This window comes from Eleutherodactylus coqui, chromosome 13 (assembly GCF_035609145.1).
Source record: "Eleutherodactylus coqui strain aEleCoq1 chromosome 13, aEleCoq1.hap1, whole genome shotgun sequence".
Taxonomy (NCBI): domain Eukaryota; kingdom Metazoa; phylum Chordata; class Amphibia; order Anura; family Eleutherodactylidae; genus Eleutherodactylus; species Eleutherodactylus coqui.
Window position 1 is genome coordinate 6,155,416 of NC_089849.1, and position 24,674 is coordinate 6,180,089.

Sequence of the window (24,674 nt, forward strand, 5' to 3'; positions counted from 1 at the left end):
CGCCAACATGGGGATTCCCCGTGGATGCGAGGCGTTTTATGTCAAAACTTTAGTTTTTGCGGTTTTTTTACTTTAGTTTTTTAAATTATTTTTCCGCCGCTCACCATGCAAGATAAAGAACACAAATGTTTATTGTCCGGGTCGTTACAAACGCGGTAATTACTTTTAGGGTTTTTTTTAATTGGTATTTTATCCATTTATAAAAGGGCTTTTGTGGAGAAAAATGTACTTTAACTGCATTTTTTTGTTTTTAAATTAAATTTTATTTAACTATTTTTTCGTCGCTGAAGGAGACTTGAACATGTGAGGATTCAAGCGGTAGGATAGTACACTGCATTACTGGTGTACTGCATTCTACTAAGCCCATGACAGCAGCCTAGTAGACTCTGCCGCATACGAAACCTAATAGGCTGAGTTACATGGCGGACACGGAGGTCTTTGTCAGGCTCCCGGCTGCCATGGGCACACATTGATATCTTGAATTGCATTGCGGGGTGCTGATGGGTGTCAGAGGGAGCCCCCTACACCCTGTCATCTGCTCACATGCTGAAGTTGCTCTTGGTTGAGGCATGTAAGGGGTTAAACTGCCAGATCTGAGGTTTCTCTGCTACTGGCTGTTACAGCAGGAGCCCCGCTATCAGTAGTCCGCCAAACTACTGTCTTAACGAGATGTATGTGCAGGTTAGAAGCCCGTTAGTGATCGCTGTAAAAAGTCGTATTGACAGTCACTGAGGGGTTAACGTTTGCTGCAGCTTTGGATGTAACACGGTAAATGTCTAGAGAACGCCGTAGACCTTATGGAATATAGCGAGAACTAATGATGGCAATCAGCGGCACACTGGGTTTTCACGGCTAAAGTGAAGTCGCTGAGCGCCAATCAGACCCGATCCCCGCGTTACTCCAGCGCAATGAAACCGAGACGCCAAAGGGAAACCTTAAAGGGGCGCTCCACGGTCTTCCTCTTATACTCAGATGAACCTGCTTTATTTCTCTCCTGCTGAGTTTTGCTTTTTCTCCGGTGAGATTTAAAGTTAAATACAGAAATCTGCAGGTTTCTTCGTGTCCCAAATGCTGAACTATAAAAACGGACACTTCTTACATCGCATTTTTTGTATGTAAGGCCACGCCCTTTTCTTGATAAGCCACACCCCTCGCTGTACTAGTACTTGTTAATGTCCCTCTCGCAGTAAGTGTCCTTCAGCGACCTCTCACAGTAATACCCCCACATGTCCCCTCATTAATAGTGTCCCCATAAGACCCCCTCAGTAATAATACCCACCTGTCCCCATCAGTAATAATGCCCTCACAAGCCCACTTAATTAGTAGTGCCTCTGTATGTCCTCCTCAGTAATAATACCCACATCAGTAATAATGCCCATATACCCCTTCATTGATTGTATCACTGCACGCTCCCCCTTAGTAATAATATCCCTGCATGTCCCTATAATTAATAATGTCTCACATGTCATGGCAGTATTATTGCCCCCCTATGTGATAATGCCCCCTTATATGTGGTAATATAATACACATCCTATACTCCCGCTCTTCCTCCACCACCACATGGTGGCACCACTGCAGCCCCAGGCTCAATTTCAGGTAGTGCAGTCACATGATCGCTGCAGCCAATCACCGTGTCAGCATAATAATAATCATTATTTGTATAGCGCCAACATATTCCACAGCGCTTTCAGGCACGGGAGAACACAGACAATACAACAACATGTGATATACACTCAGTGTGATACAGGAGGTACAAGGGGGGGGCACAGGCGGTACGGGAATTATGTGTGGAAATCAGTTATTAGGAGGTAAACAGGGTAGGGCGATAAGGAGATGCAGGGGTAGAGGTCGTATGTGATAGGCCGGGTGGATGGTGTGGGGAGCCATAGGGAGGGGCAGGGGGACTGGGTCAGGGGATTTGGTATGCTTCCCTGAAGAGGTGCGATTTTAAGGCGTGTCTGAAGTTCCGTGCATCGGGAATTGTCCGGATGCCTTGGGGTAGAGCGTTCCAGAGGATGGGTGCTGCTCTGGTGAAGTCCTGTAGGCATGAGAGGTTCGTATTACAGGGGTGTTTAGTCTTAGTGTGTTAGCCGATCGGAGAGAGCGGGCTGGGTGGTGTACGGACAGGAGGGAGGCGATGTACGGTGGTGCGGCACCATGGAGAGCTCTGTGGGTGAGGAGTTTGAATTTAGTTCTGCAGTGGATGGGCAGCCAATGCAGCGACTGGCATAATGCAGGGGGGTCTGAGTAACGGCTGGATAGGAAGAGGAGTCCAGCTGCTGCATTTAGTATGGATTGGAGCGGAGCGAGTCTAGTGCGGGGGAGGCCGATGAGTAGCGAGTTGCAGTAGTTGAGTCGGGAGTGGATGAGGGCGACCACGAGTGTCTTCAGTGTGTCTGTGGTGAGGAATGGACGGATTTTAGTAATGTTTCTGAGGTGCATGTGGCATGTTTGGGCCAGAGATTGGATGTGGGGGGTAAAGGAGAGGTCAGAGTTCAGTGTGACCCCAAGGCAGCGGGCGGGAGGACCGGCGCTGTGATGTCACGGGAAGAGGTGTATAGTTGCGTGTCGTCAGCATAGAGGTGGTATTGGAGGCCGAATTTATGGAGAGGAGATAGGTATTAGTGTACCTTAACAGATGACACAAAATTATACAATATATAATTAATGCAACGGAGGACAATGTGCGGCTACAAACGAACCGAGATAAGATGGGGGCTTGGGGAGAGAAATGGCAAATGAAGTTCAATGTTGAAAAATGTAAGACTATGCACATGGGCAGGAGGAACGGATGTCACAAATATTCACTTAATGGGGTACCACTAGGGAAAAGTGATATGGAAAAGGATCTGGGGGTATTAGTGGATAATAGACTAAACTGGAGTAACCAATGCCAGTCAGCCGCTGCAAAGGCAAATAAAGTCTTGGGGTGCATTAAAAGAGGTATAGGGGCGAGGGAGGAGAACATCATCCTCCCACTATATAAGGCACTTGTCAGACCTCACATGGAATACTGCGTACAGTTCTGGTCACCGGTGCTCAGGAAAGATGTCACAGTGCTTGAGGGGGTTCAAAGAAGAGCGACTAAACTAATACATGGAATGACGGGACTGGAATACCCACAGAGGCTATCCAAATTGGGACTATTTACTCTAGAAAAAAGAAGGTTAAGAGGCGACCAAATAACCATGTATAAGTACATGAGGGGACAACACATGGATCTCTCCCGTGATCTGTTTACACCCAGGACCACGACGGTAACAAGAGGACATCCGCTACGATTAGAGGAAAGCAGGTTTCATCACCAACACAGAAGGGGATTCTTTACTGTAAGAGCAGTTAGACTGTGGAACTCTCTACCGGAGGAAGTGGTGATGGCAAAATCCATAGAGGAGTTTAAAAGGGGACTAGATGTCTTTCTGGAGAAGAAGGATATTACAGGATATAAATATTAGGTGAAGTGTCAATCCTGGTATATAGGCAGGTAGGAACTATGAGGGGTTGATCCAGGGAACAGTCTGATTGCCATTAGGGGGTCGGGAAGGAATTTTTCCCCCAAAAGGGCTAATTGGCTTCTGGCCTTGGGGTTTTTTTTGCCTTCCTCTGGATCAACACAGTAGGATAGACAGGCTGGACTAGATGGACAATGTCTTCATTCGGCCTTACATACTATGTTACTATGTTAAAGGAGATGTCCCGCGCCGAAACGGGTTTTTTTTTTTTTAAACCCCCCCCCCCCCGTTCGGCGCGAGACAACCCCGATGCAGGGGTTAAAAAAACCACCCGCACAGCGCTTACCTGAATCCCGGCGGTCCGGCGTCTTCATACTCACCTGCTGAAGATGGCCGCCGGGATCCTCCGTCTTCATGGACCGCAGGGCTTCTGTGCGGTCCATTGCCGATTCCAGCCTCCTGATTGGCTGGAATCGGCACGTGACGGGGCGGAGCTACACGGAGCCGGCATCCTGCACTAGAGGCTCCATAGAAGAAAGCAGAAGACCCGGACTGCGCAAGCGCGGCTAATTTGGCCATCGGAGGGCGAAAATTAGTCGGCACCATGGAGACGAGGACGCCAGCAACGGAGCAGGTAAGTATAAAACTTTTTATAACTTCTGTATGGCTCATAATTAATGCACAATGTACATTACAAAGTGCATTATTATGGCCATACAGAAGTGTATAGACCCACTTGCTGCCTCGGGACATCTCCTTTAACGCCACCGGAAGTAGTGGGTGTGCACAAGGCAAAGGCATCTTGACAGCCAGGTGACGCCCTCTTTTTATGATTGGCTGCAGGGCTGGCTTTACCCATTTGGCCTCACAGGTCCTCAGGACTGCGGTTTCCACATAACATTGGTCGGGCGGCCATCTACCTTTGGTGTTCATGGAAGTGTCTCCCCTCCCAAGGGCGCTGGCATTGTCCCTGCTACAGTGTGCATGTGGTGCGGTGCCTCTGCTCCTGCCCTCGGCGGCGCTCTCTGTGTAGCCGCCGGCGCCCTGCCACCGGCATTCTGCCCACTACAGCAAACTTCTGCAGAGGCGGCCGTGCTCCTGGCCCCCGGTGTGACTGTAGGCGGCGACAGGATGCAAGTGCTGCGGCGCACCAGCTACAGAGCCCGCAGTCACTGTAGTGACCGGCGCCATTCCAACAGACTTCTCCCCGCAAGAACAATGCTCTGCAGAGGCGGCTGTCATGCTGCTGCCGCTGTGAGTGTAACCGCCGGCGCTTTCACAGCGGCGCTGTGACTGTCGGCGACGGCGACATGACATATCCCATTAGTAGGTCCCCGAGGCGGTGTGCCAGCTAGTCAGTGGGAGGACCTGTGAGGCCGACGACAGGGAGCACGCCCTGCATCCAATCAGACACAGGGGGCGTCACCTGGATGTCAAAATGCCTTCCCCTTGTGGGCACCCACCTTTCTGGTGGCGTCAAGGTACACTAATACCCTGGAGATAGAACTAGCAAAGGAAACGCTGGGCCAGTGATCATGTGACCGTGGTACCTGGAAGGGACCGCAGCGCAGGGAGGTGTGGGGGGGGGGGGGGGAGGCTGGAAGGGGTCCTTATAGGCTGTTTCTGCCCCTGTGATGGTGGGATAGACCCCATAACCTGGAATTGCCCTGCTGAACACCCGACAGCTGGAGAAATGGTTCCTAGTTTATGAAGAGCAATGCATTGTGGGAGCTCCGATGACCGCTACCTGGGTGAGGCGGGGCTGCAGGTCCCTTGTCTGACAAACAGGGTGGAGCTAAACTTCAGGCTGTTTCCAAGGTAACAAGCTGACATTTTGAAAGCAGCTTTGGATGTAAATGTAGAAGTCGTCAAGCAGCTGCTTATGGAGCCCCTGACCATGTGATCTAGTAACCGGGTTGTAGCTGTAGGGGGCGCAGTGTAAGCAGTTCAATCGGGCACCTTAGGACCCTCAGTAAGACGACCCCACTATTATACATTGCATACTTTGGTGCCCAACAGCTCTGGCCTAGACCTCTGCTTGGACCATCACTGAGCGCAGCCAAGGGCGAATCCACACAGGGCGAAAATACACCGTATTGAGGTGAATCCACACGGGGGCTGGTGTTTTTTTGGTTTTTTTTTTAATTCATGCAATTTTTTATTATTCTGTCATATTTCCATATAATTTTCATCTGTTTTGCATCTGATTTTTACACACAAACAACAACAAAAAAAAAAACGATGATGGTTTCTGCACACTTATTTTAAGGTTGCCATGGTAACATGCCACAAAAACGGATCACAATCGCATCAAACAACTGCAGACAATTTTTTAAGACGCGCCAAAAGACTTGAATGGGCGATTCTTGTCCAAAACTTGCACTAAAATTGGACATTTGTTGTTTCGCTCCGATTGTTCGTCCGATGGTGAATATAACGCGCCGCGGGTATTTTTTAGGGCTTAGTGACGGTGTATTTTACCAGCGCAGCAGGTCCTATTTGGTGCGTATTACCACCCATTGAAGTCAATGTATAAATCCACAGCGAGCGTGCGGCATCCTCGCGTCTTCTCTGCGTATTTACACAAAAAAAAACAAAAAACAAACAATGGGACCTACTTGTGGGGGGGTTTTGCGTACATGAAGGGTGACCGCTACATCGGCGCAGTCCCAGCACACCATGTTTGAGTAGGGGGGGTAGCTGACTCAGTAAGCAGGTCAGGTAGGCCCAGGTGTTCCCATTTATTCCTGTGATTTCAGAGGCCTTTGGTGTGCAATTGCGCATCAAAATAGAGCAGATCACGTTTTTTCCCGCCCTCAAAATGCAATTGAAATCAATGGGTTCAGATTTAGCTTCTACAAATGTGAGGCTGACTGAATACTCATGCAAATGAACGCAAGCGGTGCCGGACACACAGGGACTACAGCGCATTTCAGGCCGAATGCACATGGGCAGAAATTCCACAGCGAGATTCCACGCCGAATTTCTGCCCTTGCACACGGCCATAGGATTGCATAAAACAAAGCATAATAGGAAAAATCGCGGCATGTCCTATTTCAGAGGGAGCCTCGCAGAGACTTGCACTGTCACATCACCACTGACGCGCCAGCTCTGCACTGCGCATGTACAGCTGTACGCCAGCCAACATATCCACAGAGCAGAGCGAAGATGCCGGACAGGTAGGCCGCGGGTCACCGGTCGCATCCCGCTGCGAGATTCTCGCAGTCAGGATCCGACCCGGCCGTCTGCATTCGGCCTCAGTCCGTGAAATTCTGCATATTCACGGCCGGATCCTGCATCCGCCCGTGTGAACGCGCCCTCAGCCTGTAGAACTTGCCGCAAATGTACCAACGACAGAAAAACGGATACATTTTTTTTTTTGGTCCGCGGCGCAGAAAGTGTTTTTCTACGGGCCAAAACATGGAGGCAAATAAAAGCGCGAGGTATGGAAATGAAATGTGAAAGTGCTGCGCAGACAGCGGCCTCCTTGGGGAGATCCGCTCCTTCCATCCTGCAGAACGGCTGCCAGTCATTAGCCGGCGCTGCGCGCTGCAATAATTGAACGCCAGCGGACCCTCCCTCATTTGCATACCCTGTTTTTGAGTGGCAGCTGTACATGAAATGCCAGATGAGTTGAAAGCATGTTGTGAGCTGCTACTAATGATCCGATTGCTCGGGGGAAGCCTGCCATATTGTAATTTGGCTATCAGGCATGAAAGGAATAATTCCTGGTGCCAGGGATGCAAAGCTGAATAAATGTTTCAGTGCTGCAGGTTGCCAGCGGTGACACTTCTGATTTACTAGAAGCGGATGCCCTGTTGCCTCTGGGGTTGGGGGAGTTGCTATTATATCTGAGCGGCGCATAGAAAACATTAGTAGAGGAAAATAGCTGCGCTGTAGGACGGGGAGGCTGGGCCCTCGTCCCAGGGGCCCCCACCATGTTTACAGCTAATGACTGGATGAAAGGATTTCACTACCTGCCGTAATGACAAGTAAAACAAGATTGGCTTCCTTGAGATGGAAAATAATGGAGGCGCTTAACTCCTCGTGTCCCGCCACGTGCAAAGATACAACAAACCTCTTCTGCTCTGCAAATATAAGGGGGAGCCGCGCAAATGCGAAGGTGTTTGGAAAAATATGTATGCTCATGCAGATGAGTATTCGATCTAGCGAATGCTTTGGCGCCACAAGGAGACTCCGGCCCCGGTGGTGGGAGTTCTCACAGTCTGGTCTGAGGAAGACGGCGATGTGAGAGTGGATGGTGACTGAGGATTAGTCGTGACTACTCGAGTGGAGAGGCAGCAGAGTGACTAAGCGGGGTGTATACTGCGGCTCGCACTAATCCCGTGTCAGGACGGACTACAGAGAGTTCCACTACAGATGTTTGTGTTATAGATTCCCAAAACTGACAACAGAAAGATCACATCTGAGACGGAGGAGGACATATCATTTGATAATTACCCAGATCAGAGACCATCAAGGGAACAGAGGTCGCCAGAGGTTGTAAGTGAGGATGGACCTCTGTAAAAATTGAGTTTGTGCACACGAACAACTGGTGTTAGATAGCAGGCCTGCTAGTCAGGGACATACTGTGCTATTAAATCGGACATCTGCAGTTGTATTAGCTGGTGCATGCAGTAACATACTTTCATGAATCTAGAGACAAGACGGACTGTGTGTTACAATCCTATCTGCTCGTCTTTGTCATACAAGCTCATCGGTCAGCCTCTTTAGTAACAAAAGACTATGTGGCATTGCGCCATAGTTGCGTTCATGGCGCCTTCAGAGACTTTACCTTTTCAGTTCACAGAATAGGTCTTTATACTCGTATGTTAGTTAGTATAGTCGGGGGCCAAACTGTAGCGCTAAAGTCGGATAATATCCTCTACAGTTCCTTTTTCCGTACCTGCGTAACCAATTTTCCTTTACAGTTCTTCCAGCTACTCTGCCTCTATTCACACAGCATCGGTCACTAGGGGGCGGCTGTTGGACACTTATGCGCCTGACAGCCAAACCGTGGCGAAGCACCTTAAAGGGGTTGTCCCGCGCCGAAACGGGTTTTTTTTTTTTTTTTTTAACCCCCCCCCCCCCCCCGTTCGGCGCGAGACATCCCCGATGCAGGGGTTAAAAAAACAACCCGCACAGCGCTTACCTGAATCCCGGCGGTCCGGCGTCTTCATACTTACCTGCTGAAGATGGCCGCCGGGATCCTCTGTCTCCGTGGACCGCAGGGCTTCTGTGCGGTCCATTGCCGATTCCAGCCTCCTGATTGGCTGGAATCGGCACGTGACGGGGCGGAGCTACACGGAGCCGGCATTCTACACGAGCGGCCCCATAGAAGACTGCAGAAGACCCGGACTACACAAGCGCGGCTAATTTGGCCATCGGAGGGCGAAAATTAGTCGGCTCCATGGGAACGAGGACGCTAGCAACGGAGCAGGTAAGTATAAAACTTTTTATAACTTCTGTATGGCTCATAATTAATGCACAATGTACATTACAAAGACATACAGAGACATTCTCTGAGTGCACAACTAATCCAATCATACAGTCACTAATATACAAGAGCCTTATTAATGCAGGCCCATGTAGTACAGCCATACAGTGCCCACATAATACAATCATACTGTGCCCAAGTTATGCCCCTTTCATATGGGCCGAGAACCTCTTGATAGTGACATCATCACCAGCTTGTTCCCGCCCGGACAGCAGGATTCTCAGGCAGGGTTATACAGACATATAGTGCCCACATCATACAATAATACTGCGCTTGAGCTTTAAAGACATACAGTGCCCAACTTATCATAGAATCATAGACTGGTAGAGTTGGAAGGGACCTCCGGGGTCATCAGGTCCTCCGCGGTCATCGGGTCCAACCCCCTGCTCACTGCAGGATCACTAAATCCTCCCAGACAGATGACTGTCCAGCCTCTGAAGACTTCCATTGAAGGAGAACTCACCGCCTCCCGTGGCAACCTGTTCCACTCATTGATCTGTCTGGCCTATTTGTTATTACACAAAGCCCCAGTAATGCAGTTTCTCAGTGACACAATCATACTGTAACCCGGTAACACAGCCATACAGTGCCTAAATAATACCGCCACAGAATGCCCAAGTAATACAGATATACAGTGCCCATGTCATACAGACAAGATGTATAGGGCCGTGTAGGTGCAGCGCCCCCTAACTGGAGTACATGGAGCCTAATGGCCAAACTGGGTGATAGATGGAAGAATTATGGAAGTGCTGCCACCCGGATGAAACGCCAACACCCGGTCATGGGAGGGCAGACGGATCTAAAACACTGCCGACGGCAAAAACCTCTGAAAGATTAGATATGAAAACAATCATAGAAGTCCAACTTCTCCTTTAGTGATTGATACCCAGCAAACACCACGGAGTATTAACCCCTTCCTCAGCGGATCCCTGCTAGCATGCGGGTGGTGTAGACTTTATACAATTTGTATATCTTACATTTCCCCCCCTTTTTCTATATTGGCTTTTATGCATTGATCTGACGGACCGGGTTATTCGCAGCCGTTACGGTGTAAACGCACTTTCCTCGCTGCCACTTTCTTATGGTGATTTTTGGGTCTCATGTTTTGGGCCATCAATCCTCCCATGTGGTTCATTCATTGGTCATTGATTTAAATAGGATTATTGCCCCCCCCCCCCCCCCCATTGTATTTTATTGCCTGCCCCCACAATATGTGGCAGTCTGGTCCCCAGCAGAGCCAACAACGGGGTTCATAACCCAAACCACCGTCTATTTGCGGGGTATCAACGCCAAAAGCAGCAGCGGCACTTATCAAGTGTTTTAATAGGTTACCTTCTGGATGTTTGCGCCAACACCAGTTATTTTCACGTTAAGTGGAAATCCAGAGCCCAAGTAATACAGTTATATAGCGCCAACGTAGTACAATAATACACTGCCCGTAATACAGTAATGTACTGCCCATCTCATACAGTGCCCAGCAGGAAAGCATGACAATGCCCATCTAATACAGTGCCCAGGTAATACAGTTATACAGTGCCCAAATTAAACAGTACCCAAGTAATCCAGTTATATACTGCCAACTTACTACAGTGCCCATGTAGTACAATACCCAAGTGGTGCAGCACAACAGCACCCATATTAGTAATACAGTACCCACATAACAGTGCCCATATAGTACAGTATGACAATGCCCACCTAATGCAGTGCCATGTAGAACAGTAATGCAGTGCCTACATAAGACAATGCCCATAAAGTAATACACCACACAAGTAATACAGTATCCATCTAGTACAGTATTACAGTGCGCACGTGGTATAGTAATACTGTTCTCATGTAATACAATGCCCACGTAGTACAGTACCCATGTAACAGTGCCCACATAGTATAGTAATGTTCTCATGTAACAGTGCCCACATAACACAGTAATACTGTTCTTATGTAACGCAGTGCCCACTTAGTACAGTGCCCACATAGTACAGTAATACTGTTCTCATGTAACAGTACCCACATAACAGAGTGCCCACATAATACAGTAATACTGTTCTCATGTAATACAGTGCCCACGTAGTACAGTAAGACTGTTCTTATGTAACGCAGTGCCTACTTAACAAAGTGCCCTCACAGTATAGTAATACTGTTCTCATTGTAATACAGTGCCCGCATAACAGTGCCCACGTGATATAGTAATACTGTTCTCATGTAATACAATGCCCACATAAAGTGCCCTCACAGTATAGTAATACTGTTCTCATGTAGTACAGTGCCCATGTAACAGTGCCCACGTAGTACAGTGCCCACATAGTATAGTAATACTGTGCCCACATAACACAGTGCCCGCATAGTATAGTAATACTGTGCCCACATAACACAGTGCCCACATAGTATAGTAATACTGTTCTTATGTAATACAGTGCCCACATAACAGTGTCCATGTAGTACAGTAATAGTGTTCTCATGTAACAGTGCCCACGTGATATAGTAATACTGTTCTTATGTAACGCAGTGCCCACATAGTAGTGCCCACATAACAAGGTAATACTGTTCTCATGTGATACAGTGCCCATGTAGCACAGAAATACGGTACCCACGTAATACATTGCTAAGATATTATATTGTTCTCATGTAACAGTGCCCACATAACACAGTAATACTGTTCTTATGTAACGCAGTGCCCACGTAGTACAGTGCCCACATAACAGTGCCCTCATAGTATAGTAATACTGTTCTCATGTAACACAGTGCCCACATAACACAGTGCCCACGTAGTATACTAATATTGTTCTCATGTAGCAGTGCCCACGTAGTAGAATGCCCACATAAGACATTGCCTATGTAGTACCGTAAATCTGTTCTCACATAACAATGCCCATGTAGTATACTAATACTGTTCTCCTGTAACACAGTGCCCATATAATACAGTGCCCACGTAGTATACTAATTCTGTTCTCATGTAGTACAGTGCCCACGTAACACAGTGCCCACATAGTATAGTAATACTGTTCTCATGTAATACAGTGCCCACATAATACAATGCCCACTGAATATAGTAATACTGTTCTCATGAAGTACAGTGCCCACATAATACAGTAATACTGTTGTCATGTAATACAGTGCCCATATAGTACAGTAATACAGTGCCCACATGATATAGTAATACTATTCTCATGTAACAGTGCCCAAATAGTACAGTGCCCACATAACACAGTAATACTGTTCTCATGTTATACAGTGCCCACATAGTACAGTGCCCATGTAGCACAGTAATACGGTACCCACGTAATACATTGCTAACGTAGTATTATACTGTTCTCATGTAACGCAGTGCCCACATAACACAGTAATACTGTTCTTATGTAACGCAGTGCCCACGTAGTACAGTGCTCACATAACAGAGTGCCCTCACAGTATAGTAATAGTGTTCACATGCAGCACAGTGCCCACGTAGTACAGTAATAGTGTTCACATGTAGCACAGTGCCCACGTAGTACAGTAATAGTGTTCACATGTAGCACAGTGCCCACGTAGTACAGTAATAGTGTTCACATGTAGCACAGTGCCCACGTAGTACAGTAATAGTGTTCACATGTAGCACAGTGCCCACGTAGTACAGTAATAGTGTTCTCATGTAGCACAGTGCCCACGTAGTACAGTAATAGTGTTCACATGTAGCACAGTGCCCACGTAGTACAGTAATAGTGTTCACATGTAGCACAGTGCCCACGTAGTACAGTAATAGTGTTCTCATGTAGCACAGTGCCCACGTAGTACAGTAATAGTGTTCTCATGTAGCACAGTGCCCACGTAGTACAGTAATAGTGTTCTCATGTAATACAGTGTCCACGTAGTACAGTACCCACATAACAGTGCCCACGTAATTCAGCACCAAAATAATAATACAATCACAACATGCTCAGACAATACCGCCACGTGAATGACCAAGAGACGAGACTGCATGATGTTCAGCCGTCTTCATAGATTCAAGCAGCAAGTGAGGAATGGGGGATATGCCCCAAGTACCCCCACAATTAGAGTCAATTGCACTCCCTTGCATGTTGGGGGGAGACAGATGCGGGAACCTCAAAACAACCAAACGGGATTACCCCCAAGAAGAGAGGAGGCTGTGCGCAGACTGACAGCAGTGGTCCGCTCCACCTGTGTCTCCGCTGCAGATACGTGCAGCAGATGCAGTGTCCCAGAACACCATCCTGGTCCGCTCCATGATTGTCATACATGTCTGTCTTATGTGGATGCACTGTGCAAAGCTGTCATGTCATTTTCTGTATGTGTGTTGCACAGCTGCAGCGTCTGAAGGGTTAACTCCCATAAAATCATTGCCTGTCAGCTCTGCTGCTGAATGTATCTATCCTACTGTGTCATGTGGTACAAGTGAGGTTATAAAAGTGAGTGTCTGAGAGCGGGAAGGGGGTCTGTCTTCAGGAGGAGAGTGTGCTAACACAGAGCTGCATGGAAGCGCCTTTAGCTTCCATGTAAGTGAAGATGGAAAAGGAAGAGCGACATCCCGTAGCGTTTGGAGTGTGGATGTGAGGAAAGAGTCCCAGCAACAGAGAGAGAGCAACCCCCAGTTTCCTAAAACAGGTACCCGTTCACATCACAGGCTTTTCCTGTGCGGCCGTCCTACACTAGGCTCACTGCACAGAGGTACTTGATTGTGACACCCACGTGTATGCTGTGCCGGTTGTATCTAGGCTAAGCCGTCTCCTTGAATAATTGTCTGCCGGAGTGTCTGTGGAGGGACCCCTACCCCCCTTCTGCCGGAGTGTCTGTGGAGGGACCCCTACCCCCCTTCTGCCAGAGTGTCTGTGGAGGGACCCCTACCCCCCTTCTGCCAGAGTGTCTGTGGAGGGACCCCTACCCCCCTTCTGCCGGAGTGTCTGTGGAGTGACCCCTACCCCCCTTCTGCCGGAGTGTCTGTGGAGTGACCCCTACCCCCCTTCTGCCAGAGTGTCTGTGGAGTGACCCCTACCCCCCCTTCTGCCGGAGTGTCTGTGGAGTGACCCCTACCCCCCTTCCTCCTCCAGAGTGCTCCCAATCCAGGACCCAGTGACATATAGATAACATGGACTGTAGGGCCGTATTGATCCTGTGCATCCTCCCCACCTCTGAGCTCTAGCCTGTAACTACTTAAAGTGAATTGTACCTGTATCACCTGTTATATAAGTTATTCTTAAGTAAAAGTTATACCGGGCCCTAACCGTTCCTGGCGGCCATACCGCAGAGCCACGCCCCCAAGTGGCGGCCACACCGCAGAGCCACGCCCCCGAGTGGCGGCCACACCGCAGAGCCACGCCCCCGAGTGGCGGCCACACCGCAGAGCCACGCCCCCGAGTGGCGGCCACACCGCAGAGCCACGCCCCCGAGTGGCAGCCACAACGCAGAGCGACGCCCCCAAGTAGCGGCCACACCGCAGACAGTCGCACTTTCGTTCTTCAGGCCCTTTCACAGGCTATATTTGGACCCCCAGTCACCACGGCCCTTTTACCTCCACATTCACCCCCTTGTCATCAGGGCACTTTCGCCGTCCATGTGCGGTCCCTGGTCATTAGGTCCTCTTGTTCAGTCACTTCTCTTTCCTGCGCTGCTCCCACACAGAAGCCGCCGCATCACAAGTCTCTGCTCACTGCTGCACCGTATGCTGTGTCACAGCTCGAGCTCTTTTATAGCAAGTGCTGCAGCACCGAAAGACTTGTTACCTGTTCCTGAATGGGGCGGGGCTTAGCCGATGAACTCCGCCCTATAACACAGCTGTCTCTTTAGGCAGTCATCTGGGAAGTGCAGCCTCCTCTTGCAGCTCTCCATGCTGCTTCCATGTGCCTTTACAGCGGCTCTGGGGGGAGCAAGGCCTCTAAGTGACACTTTGGGCACCTTCCCTGCACCCGTGCCTCAGTCCTGGGCTGGAGGTGGCAGGCACTTAGGGGTGGTGGTAGCGCTTCCCTCTCACATTGGGCCCTGCCTCATACAAGTGTATTAGCATGCTGGGAGTTATAGTTTGGCATCAGCTGGTTGTAGACCACCACTCTGCACAGACACTGAACCAGCGGGGGCTTCAGTAAGATGTGAGATCCTCTATAATGCCACAGAGGTCGGAGATCACCGCTGTGCAGTCTTCCAGCAGAATTACAAATGCAGCTCTGGAGGTGACACAAAGCAGCAGCCTGTTATACATTCAGCTACAATGTTACAAAGTGTCTCCGGCTGTGAAATCCCAGCGATCTGTGACTGAAGCGTTTAGAGCGGACAGATCTGCGGCGCCTCCATCACACGTCCCGGCCGCGCAGAAACAATCATGGCTGACATCAGGGGTCGGCGCGTTTTGGCTCCTAGCTTTCTCAAGCCCAGACTGTATATGCCTGGAATAATCAGCGGCGACACAGAGCTGCCATTGCTGCCCGTCTTGATGGGAGCAGTCACTTCGTGTTTGTGACGTCGGATCGCTGCGAGCTGAACGCACGCCAAATGTTATCCCAGACGGGAACAGGCGGAACGCCGACGGATGACACTAATAGGGGAATTAAAGGAGCCCGACCACCGCCGCTCCCGCTAAATCAATAAAGCTTCGCTTGTTTGTTTATGACGGGTTTTTTTTTCATTTTTTTGGCTAATCTTCAGGAAGAGGAAATTATCGCAGCGAACAGTTGGCCGTCGCCGTTCCTCTCCGGCACATAATTAAGAACATGTTAATAAGGGAGATGAACATTAAGAACATGCTGCAGCGTCTGTTTAAGACATCAACTTTTCCAAGGCTGTCGTGTCCACCGCACTTTAAACAAAGATACTTGTTTTGGTGCGGTGCCCCTAATTAATCATCGGAGACTTGATTGCAGCGTGCGAGCGGGAAGCGAAAAACAGGACAATAAAAAAGCCTATTTTATGGTAACGTTTCCTCACCATCCCAGCTTCTCCCATTACTGTCACTGGCAGTAGAGCGCCACCGCCAGGTGGAAGGGCCGGTTTGGTTACTGAGCCCTCCACAATCCCGGAAAGCCTTGTTAACCCTTCTTACACAGAGCTGCAACGCTCCCCTATTCATTTCTCATACACATGATAAAGTGTCAGTCTTTACTGCAGTTCTGGCATTTTATTCCTGTACCAGAAAGTGCAGGATGGACAGTGCTGTGCTTCACGGAATTGTGACAGGGCACTGAAGAAAGGGAATATAAGAGAAGCAATAGCTGATATAAAATAAACCTGCATGTCATCTCAATCCTTGTGTTAATATCAGCGCCTCCGTGCATCCTGGGCCGGGGGCATAGACTCTTGCTGGTTGCTTGCACTCTTCACTGTGACTTTGCAGCAGAAATGAAGAGTTATCTAACATATGACTGCGGACATAACGGCACCATATAGTGTCCAAATAATACTGCCCTCCAGTGTCTATATAAGAGCGCCACACAGTGAACATACAGCATTACTGCGGTCTCACACCGATTCAGGTAATAGTTCTACGTAGTTTATTGCCCAAATGCTAGATCTAGATCATGTACACTCGTCGGCTGTGGAAGTTGGCATCCCAGTTGGCATCCCAGATGGTCCCATACATGTTCTATTGGTGATAAATCTGGTGACCGTGCGGCCACGGAAGTGTGACAATATTGTGGGGGCTCCTGGGACCCCCTTGTGTGTGCGGCCGAGCATTATCCTGCTGGAAGCCACCATGAGAGGAACACATGTGGCTGCAGGATGTCCTGAACATATCGCTGAGCTGTCATTGTCCCTCGTACCACTAGGGGGGACCGACTGTCGTATGTGATGACCCCACCGACCATCACACCAGCAGGGGGCAGTGTGCCGCTCCACAGCAAAGGGGGATTGAGGCGCTCACCCCGAGGTCTCCAGACATGAACACGGCCGTCATCAGCGCCCAAACTAAACCTGGATAAATCGCTGAAGACAACCTGGTTCCCCTCCGTAGCGTCCAGTTTCATCGACATCACTGCAAACAGATGCGATGGTGGGGGTCAGAGGCCGTACATGTAATGGGGGCAGGGAGAACAAATTCCTTCAGCCAAGTGCCTGGAAATGGTTCCGACAGACACCGGGGTGTAACGATGGCACCCCCTGTCTCTGAATAGAGCACAATGGAACAGTTGTAGCTGCTGGTGCTTGTCGGATGATCAGACACTCCTCTCTACTGGTGGTCTGTAGGGGGGTCCTCAGCCCGGTCACCTTGTGTGCCATCACATATCCACTGGTCCCAACACCTCCTAACAGTCTGCTCAGACGCTCCTCTCTACTGGTGGTCTGTAGGGGGCGTCCTGAGCCCGGTCACCTTGTGTGCCCCCATCCACTGGTCCCAACACCTCCTAACAGTCTGGTCAGACGCTCCTCTCTACTGGTGGTCTGTAGGGGGGTCCTCAGCCCGGTCACCTTGTGTGCCATCACATATCCACTGGTCCCAACACCTTCTAACAGTCCGGTCAGACGCTCCTCTCTACTGGTGGTCTGTCGGGGGTCCTGAGCCCGGTCACCTTGTGTGCCCCCATCTACTGGTCCCAACACCTCCTAACAGTCTGGTCAGATGCTCCTCTCTATTAGTGGTCTATAGGGGGATCCTGAGCCCAGTCACCTTGTGTGCCTTCATCCACTGGTCCCAACACCTCCTAACAGTCTGGTCAGACGCTCCTCTCTACTGGTGGTCTGTAGGGGGCGTCCTGAGCCCAGTCACCTTGTGTGCTCCCATCCACTGGTCCCAACACTTCCTAACAGTCTGGTCAGACGTTCTTCTCTATTGGGGGTCTCTAGGGGGGTCCTGAGCCCGGTCACCTTGTGTGCCCCCATCCACTGGTCCCAACACCCCCTAACAGTCAGGTCAGACACTCTTCTCTATTGGTGGTCTCTAGGGGGGTCCTGAGCCCGGTCACCTTGTGTGCCCCCATCCACTGGTCCCAACACCTCCTAACAGTTTATTCAGATGCTCCTCTCTACTGGTGGTCTGTAGGGGGCATCCTGAGCCTGGCCACTTTGTGTGCACCCATCCACTGGTCCCAACACCTCCTAACAGTCTGGTCAGATGCTCCTCTCTACTGGTGGTCTGTCCGGGCGTCCTGAGCCCGGTCACCTTGTGTGCCCCCATCCACTGGTCCTAACACCTCCTAACAGTCTGGTCAGAACAGCCTGGTGGGGGACAATTCATCGATACCATCATCTGGTGTCTCACATCCTAATAATGCGCACCCCTCTCAGACTCTGGGTGACATCTCTTCTCTGCGTCGTAGAGGCATCTAGTGGCCAACAAGCTCTGCACAAGTGGAAGAAGAGGTCACTACACACAAGGAGCCTCCGAGAGCCTCTTATAGGCCAATGGGGGAATCACTTTTAGGGTCTTCGGTGACAAGACCGTCCATCTAATCACCACAACTCCCATCATTACAGACCTGCCTGAGATGGAACTGCAGGACGGGGTCTGCAGCAGAATGACAACAATAGGGCCATATAGTGAACCCCAGATAATAACAGTATTTAGTAATCCTACCATTTTACTGTGCCTAAGGAGTTGTCCCACCAAGGTAAGTTATTCCTTACCCACAGGATAGAAGATAACTAATAGTTGGGGGGTCTGACCTCTGGGACATTCCCCAATCCTGAGACCCGCCATTAAGAACATACCTGAAGGAGTGGAGTAGAGGTCACACAGCCGGTAAGAGCATAAAATATGCATTCGGTGCTGCAATATGACAGTCGGGGCAAATGCCCAAGAGGCTTCACCATCACAACCTCCACCCATAATTGCACTAAGCTGAACTTCTTTCCTCTGAACTTCCTATGTAGAGCCGAATTGCTCACCACCGCTCTGCTCCCTACATTCAGGAACCCTCAGGACAGCCATTCTTGAGATCTGTGGGTTTCCAGCACTCGACCCCAACAACCAGTAAGTTATCTTCTATCCTGTTAATAGGGGATAAGGTCATCAACAGTTGATCGTCAGGGGTCCGCCACTTGAGACCCCTAGCAAGTTGGTAATGCATTGAATTCAGTGGCAGCTGTGCCGGCATCACCAAGCCGAGATGCTGTAATGTGTACAGAGCTTTCTACTTCCACTCCATGGACACTGACAGTGGGCACGACATCAGCTGACTACCCGGGGGGCCCAAGTGGCGGACCCTGCCCAATCAACTACTGAAGACCTATCAGGGTATGCAGTGTAAAAATACCACCCTACAGTGTCCAAGGGTTAGTGCCATGGGTTGCCCAAACAAAAGTGCCTTGCAGTAGCAGGAGTACAACTATGACACGTGTCCACCGGGGAGGACGTTTAGAGCAGGCCAGTCATGGGGAGGTGAAGCCTACCGGGCATTTGCCCCCAGCATCCTATTATTGCAGCCCTAAACCCACCTTTGCCCCTTTGATAGGTTTTTCATGGCGCGTTCCCTTTAACGGAGAGGATTTTATTTTTTTCCGCCTTGCGAGCCGCCAGCCGAATTTACGGGGTTTTGTAATAAGTGATAGAGTCGCACTCAGCGTGAAGCGGGTCATAAAGAAACAAGCAAGGAGAACATCAAAGATTACTTAAAGATGAAGTTAAGTTCAGGCAGAATGTCTCCCCCAGGTCATTCTACCCCTCCGCCTCTATAAAGAAGCGTCGACTTGTATGTAAATGGAAGCGCCAATGTATATAATAAAAGCGCCGCGCGGCGATCCTCGTCTGCCGCAGTCATACATGAATTATCATAATATTGTGATAGGAAATGGGAAGTTTTCTGCCTCAAAGGGAAATAAAGTACACGGCGGTGTCAGATCTCGCCGCTTCCTACATGTGTAACTAGGTGCATTAGGAACCAGCGCTCTTGTGCGGAGCCTGAAACCGCAATATTATTCCACACACAAAAAAAATGCGCTAAGTTATTCCGAGGAGCGAAGTTATCGCGCTGGGAGCCGTAGCGTCTGTCTCGGATAAATTAGCAACCACATAAAGTTATTCGCTGTAAACGGCTCGGCTGAGATCAAGAGTGAGGAGCAGACAACGAAACGCGCCGCCTGACAACAGACTATACATCCGGGCACTTCGGATATACGGTCCTGCCGTCTGTATATCCAACTAGTATTGAGCAGGCGAAGACTCACATGACGCCCGCCAGCTAATGGCCGCCCTCTCACCAGCCCAATTTGCAGATTTTGTTGCGGATGCTATTCGCGTGAGTCACACAGGGATAATCCGCATTGGAGAAAACTGATGTGGATTCGCCTCATAATCCGGGACAGAAAACTGTGGCTCCTCGGATTTTACATACTGTTACCGCGGATCTGCATGTGGATTCGCCCATCTCAGTGCAGTTGTTCCACATGTTTTCTTTCTGAATGCAGATTTCAAATCCACACGTGGAAATATCTGCCCCATGTGGACTGCGATGCCGGAGACAAACAGAACTCAGTCAGACGCAAATTTCACCGCAGATTTGATGCAGAATCGGCACAGATTCCACCCCAAAATCCTCAGCAGAGTGGAGAGAAGGGGATCGATCTGGGACTTGGGGGAGAGCTGCAATTGGCTCGCCCTGGAAAAATATGTATGCCCCCCAAAAAACCACGCCCTCCCCCTGAAAATTATGTGCCCCCCCCCCCCAAAAAAAAGTGTGTACACCCACATGAAAAGTATATGAGATCCCTACAGATCTGCACTGGATAATCTACACACAGTTTTTCTCCCATTGAAAAGGGCCGCATTCATTGAAGTGGTGGTCGGAGCATCAAGGAGAATCAGTGCTTCCCTCTCTTCTCTCCTGGGAAGCAGTGGAGCGACTCCTGTCAATCTTCTGCTATCGGTGTTGTCCAGAAGTCAGGTGACTGTTACAGCCAATCAGAGGATGCTTTCTGATTCTTTCACGGATACAATAGCGCAGTCTGATGCATTAGTGCGTCCATCAAAAATCACCCCAGAAACCTGATGGAAAGTCACATTCTAGCTTTTTTTAGCATTGGTTTAACTCCCTAGTGATGTCGCCTCTTTTGGTCCTTTGGAGGGGACAATGTTCTGGGGTCTTCGAGCTCCACTCTTAAGAAGCCATGGCCTTTTTACTTTTCCGTCACACGGCCGTATGAGGGATGTTTTTTGTGTGACGAGCTGTAGTTTTTAGGTTTTTAGTTTTTTGGGTACATATCATGTGTTGTAGAGCTTTTAGTCATTCTTTTTGTAACAATTCTGTCATTGTTTTCTTACAGCAGAAGTGATGAGATACGTGTTTTCTGAAGTTTGATACAATTACGACAATACCAAAATGATATATAAATAAAAGATAGAAAACTGGTCCCGTGCTCATCAGGGCTTATACAAAGAGGGTAGGTAAAAGGACTTACCTATGGGGGAGGTCTCTGTCCTCGAGACCCCCCTGATCAATTCCAAACAGGGGAGCACCGACAGGTCTAATAGATCGGCTCACTGCCAAAAATTGCAGCATGCCACGATTTGAATCCCGCGAAATCGCTATGATTCCCGGCGTGGACGTTGGGCTGCGCTCACCATAGTTAGCCTATGGACAGCGTGTCATGTGAGGTCCACAAGCAATCTATCGCCGTGGATCCCACAATGACAACTCGCCCGTGGACAGCCAGTTTAGTTGGGAAAATGTATTGGTCCAAGAACGTATCCGCATACACAGATGGTGCAATAAGCTGGTAACAGGATTGCAGGCGTTTCGGGGCTGTATGAAGCTTCCTGTTGTCGTGGATAATACATTGATCATTATAGGGCCGTGCAGTCCTGTTACAACCGGATTGCATCATCTGTGTGCCGATATACGTTCTTGGACCAATACATTTTTCCTGCTAAAGCCTTTGGACAAGATCAGCCTTTTCTCGTTTTGGAATCGGTCAGGAAGGCCTCGAGGGCAGAGACCTCCCCGATAAGTAAGTCCTTCTCACTACACCCTCTGCATGAACCCTTATCAGCACAGGACCAGTTTTTCTATCTTTTATTTGTCTTAAACCCTGGATCACCATGTCTGGCGCTGGCCCTGGCGCTCTCCATCTGCGGTGGATGTATGCGGGACACGAGGTTCAGAGAATAAGTCTGTCGGCCATTGGGAGTCCCTTCTTTTAACCAAAACTCACATATATTATAATTTATATATATATATATATATATATATATAATTACAGGTGGATCCCGCACCACTTCCAGAGCGCTGTCTAATTCTAAATATATGTTTTTAGATTTTTCCACTCTTGAACAAATTAAAACCCTTTCTTGGGTGTTAAAATATTTTTTTTGCATCTCCCATAACTCTCGTATATTTCCTCTGTGAAAGCTGTATGTTTTTTGCATGACGAACTGTAGTTTTTATTGGTACCATTTTGGGGTACATGTGGATTTTTTGATCACTTTATTGAGCTTTTTGGGAGGCTAAATGAACAAAAGAAACATTCTGGCTCTGCTTTTAGCTTTTTTTTTTGCAACGTTTGCTACACAGGATTAAATTTATTGTTCCAACTCTTACAGCTGTGACAATACTAAACAGATGGAAAAGTTTGCAGAAATGTTTCTTTCTACTATTTTCTATGTGTTTTATTTTTATTTATTTATTTTACATTTTTATGTCCCTGTAGGGGATTTGAACCTGCGATTCTATGATCACGCTAATAATACATTGCAACACTACTGTGCTGAAATGCATGAATGCTTTTCATAATAATCATAGGCCATGGCAGACCCAGACACTATTGCCTGGGGTCCGGATGCTATGGCAACCCATCGGCCCTCCACAATTACATGACATCCATTTGTGAGCCCTTTACATGCCACGATCAACATTAATCACGGTATATAGGGGGTTAACAGCAAGGATCTGTGTTCTCACCAATCCCTACTGTCACAGCTGGCTTCCATTGTGGATGGTGCAGCTGAACGAACCCCATGCATATCTCCTGCTAGGTCATATATACTTCACAGAAGAGGCAGACGCCATGAGGAACAGCTCTGAATGGGCTCCGCATCCCTGAAACCAGGTTTCTTCCAAAGGGGGTTCCAGCAGACACACATCTCAGAATGTAGTCACTATCTGCTGAGCTGCACATTATATAGAGCAGTGGTCCCCAACCTTTTTGGCACCAGGGACCGGCTTCAAGCAAGACCATTTTTACAAGGCCCGGCAGGGTTGGGCGGGACATGGGCGGGGCTTTGGTTATAGGGGGCGGGGTTATGAAGGGGGTTGGAGTTTAGTGCATTCTTATTTAGTTATGACATTAGAATGTCCTGGCAGTACACACATAGGGTAGTGTATAATCCCCCCCCCCCCAGAACACACATAGGGCAGCATATAATTTATCTCCCCCCCCCCCCAGTAATAGACAGCCCCCATCCCTCAGTAATAGACAGCCCCCACCTCTCAGTAATTAGCAGCCCCTCCCCCTGTAATAAGCAGGTCCCCCCCCCCCCAGTAATAAGCAGGTCCCCTCCCAGTAATAAGCAGGTCCCCCCCCCCCAGTAATAAGCAGGTCCCCCCCCCAGTAATAGGCAGCGCCCCACCCCCAGTAATAGGCAGCGCCCCCCCCAAGTAATAGGCAGCGCCCCCCCCCCCAAGTAATAGGCAGCCTCCCCAGTAATAGGCAGCCCCTTCCCCTGTAATAAGTAGTCCCCACCCCAGTAATAAGCAGCCCCCCCCAGTAAGCAATCCCCCCCAGTAATACGCAGGTCCCCCCCAGTAATAACCAGCCCCCACAGTAATAAGCAACCCCATTCCCCTGTAATAAGAACACCCCCCCCCCCAGTAATAAGCAGCCCCCCCCCCAGTAATAGGCAGCCCCTTCCCCTGTAATAAGTAGTCCCCCCCCAGTAATAAGCAGCCCCCCCCCAGTAAGCAACCCCTCCAGTAATAAGCAGGTCCCCCCCCAGTAATAGGCAGCCCCCCATTAATAGGCAGCCCCTTCCCCTGTAATAAGTAGCCCCCCCCCCAGTAATAACCAGCCCCCCCCCCAGTAATAAGCAGCCCCTTCCCCTGTAATAAGTAGCCCTCCCCCCAGTAATAAGCACACCCCCTCCCCCCTCCCCAGTAATAAGCAGGTCCCCCCTGTAATAAGCAGGTCCCCCAGTAGTAAGTAGCCCCCCCAGTAATAGGCAGCCCCTTCCCCTGTAATAAGTAGCCCCCAGTAATAACCAGCCCCCCAGTAATAGGCAGCCCCTTCCCCTGTAATAAGTAGCCCCCAGTAATAACCAGCCCCCCAGTAATAGGCAGCCCCTTCCCCTGTAATAAGTAGCCCCCAGTAATAACCAGCCCCCCAGTAATAGGCAGCCCCTTCCCCTGTAATAAGTAGCCCCCAGTAATAACCAGCCCCCCAGTAATAGGCAGCCCCTTCCCCTGTAATAAGTAGCCCCCAGTAATAACCAGCCCCCCAGTAATAGGCAGCCCCTTCCCCTGTAATAAGTAGCCCCCAGTAATAACCAGCCCCCCAGTAATAGGCAGCCCCTTCCCCTGTAATAAGTAGCCCCCAGTAATAACCAGCCCTCCCAGTAATTGGCAGCCCCTTCCCCTGTAATAAGTAGCCCCCCAACCCATATACTTACCTCCTCCCTGCTGTCGCTCTCTGTCTGCTTGCCCTGACGTCAGCCCGGAACACTTCCTCCCCGAGTCCTCTCCTGCGGAACTAATGAGCAGGGGACTCGGGGAAGAGTATCCTGGCTGCACAGACGTCAGTGTGCGCCGGCATCAGCGCGATTACCAGCGGGGAGCTGCGGCGCCCTCACTGGTAATCGCTTCGGTGGTCAGCGGCGTCGGCAC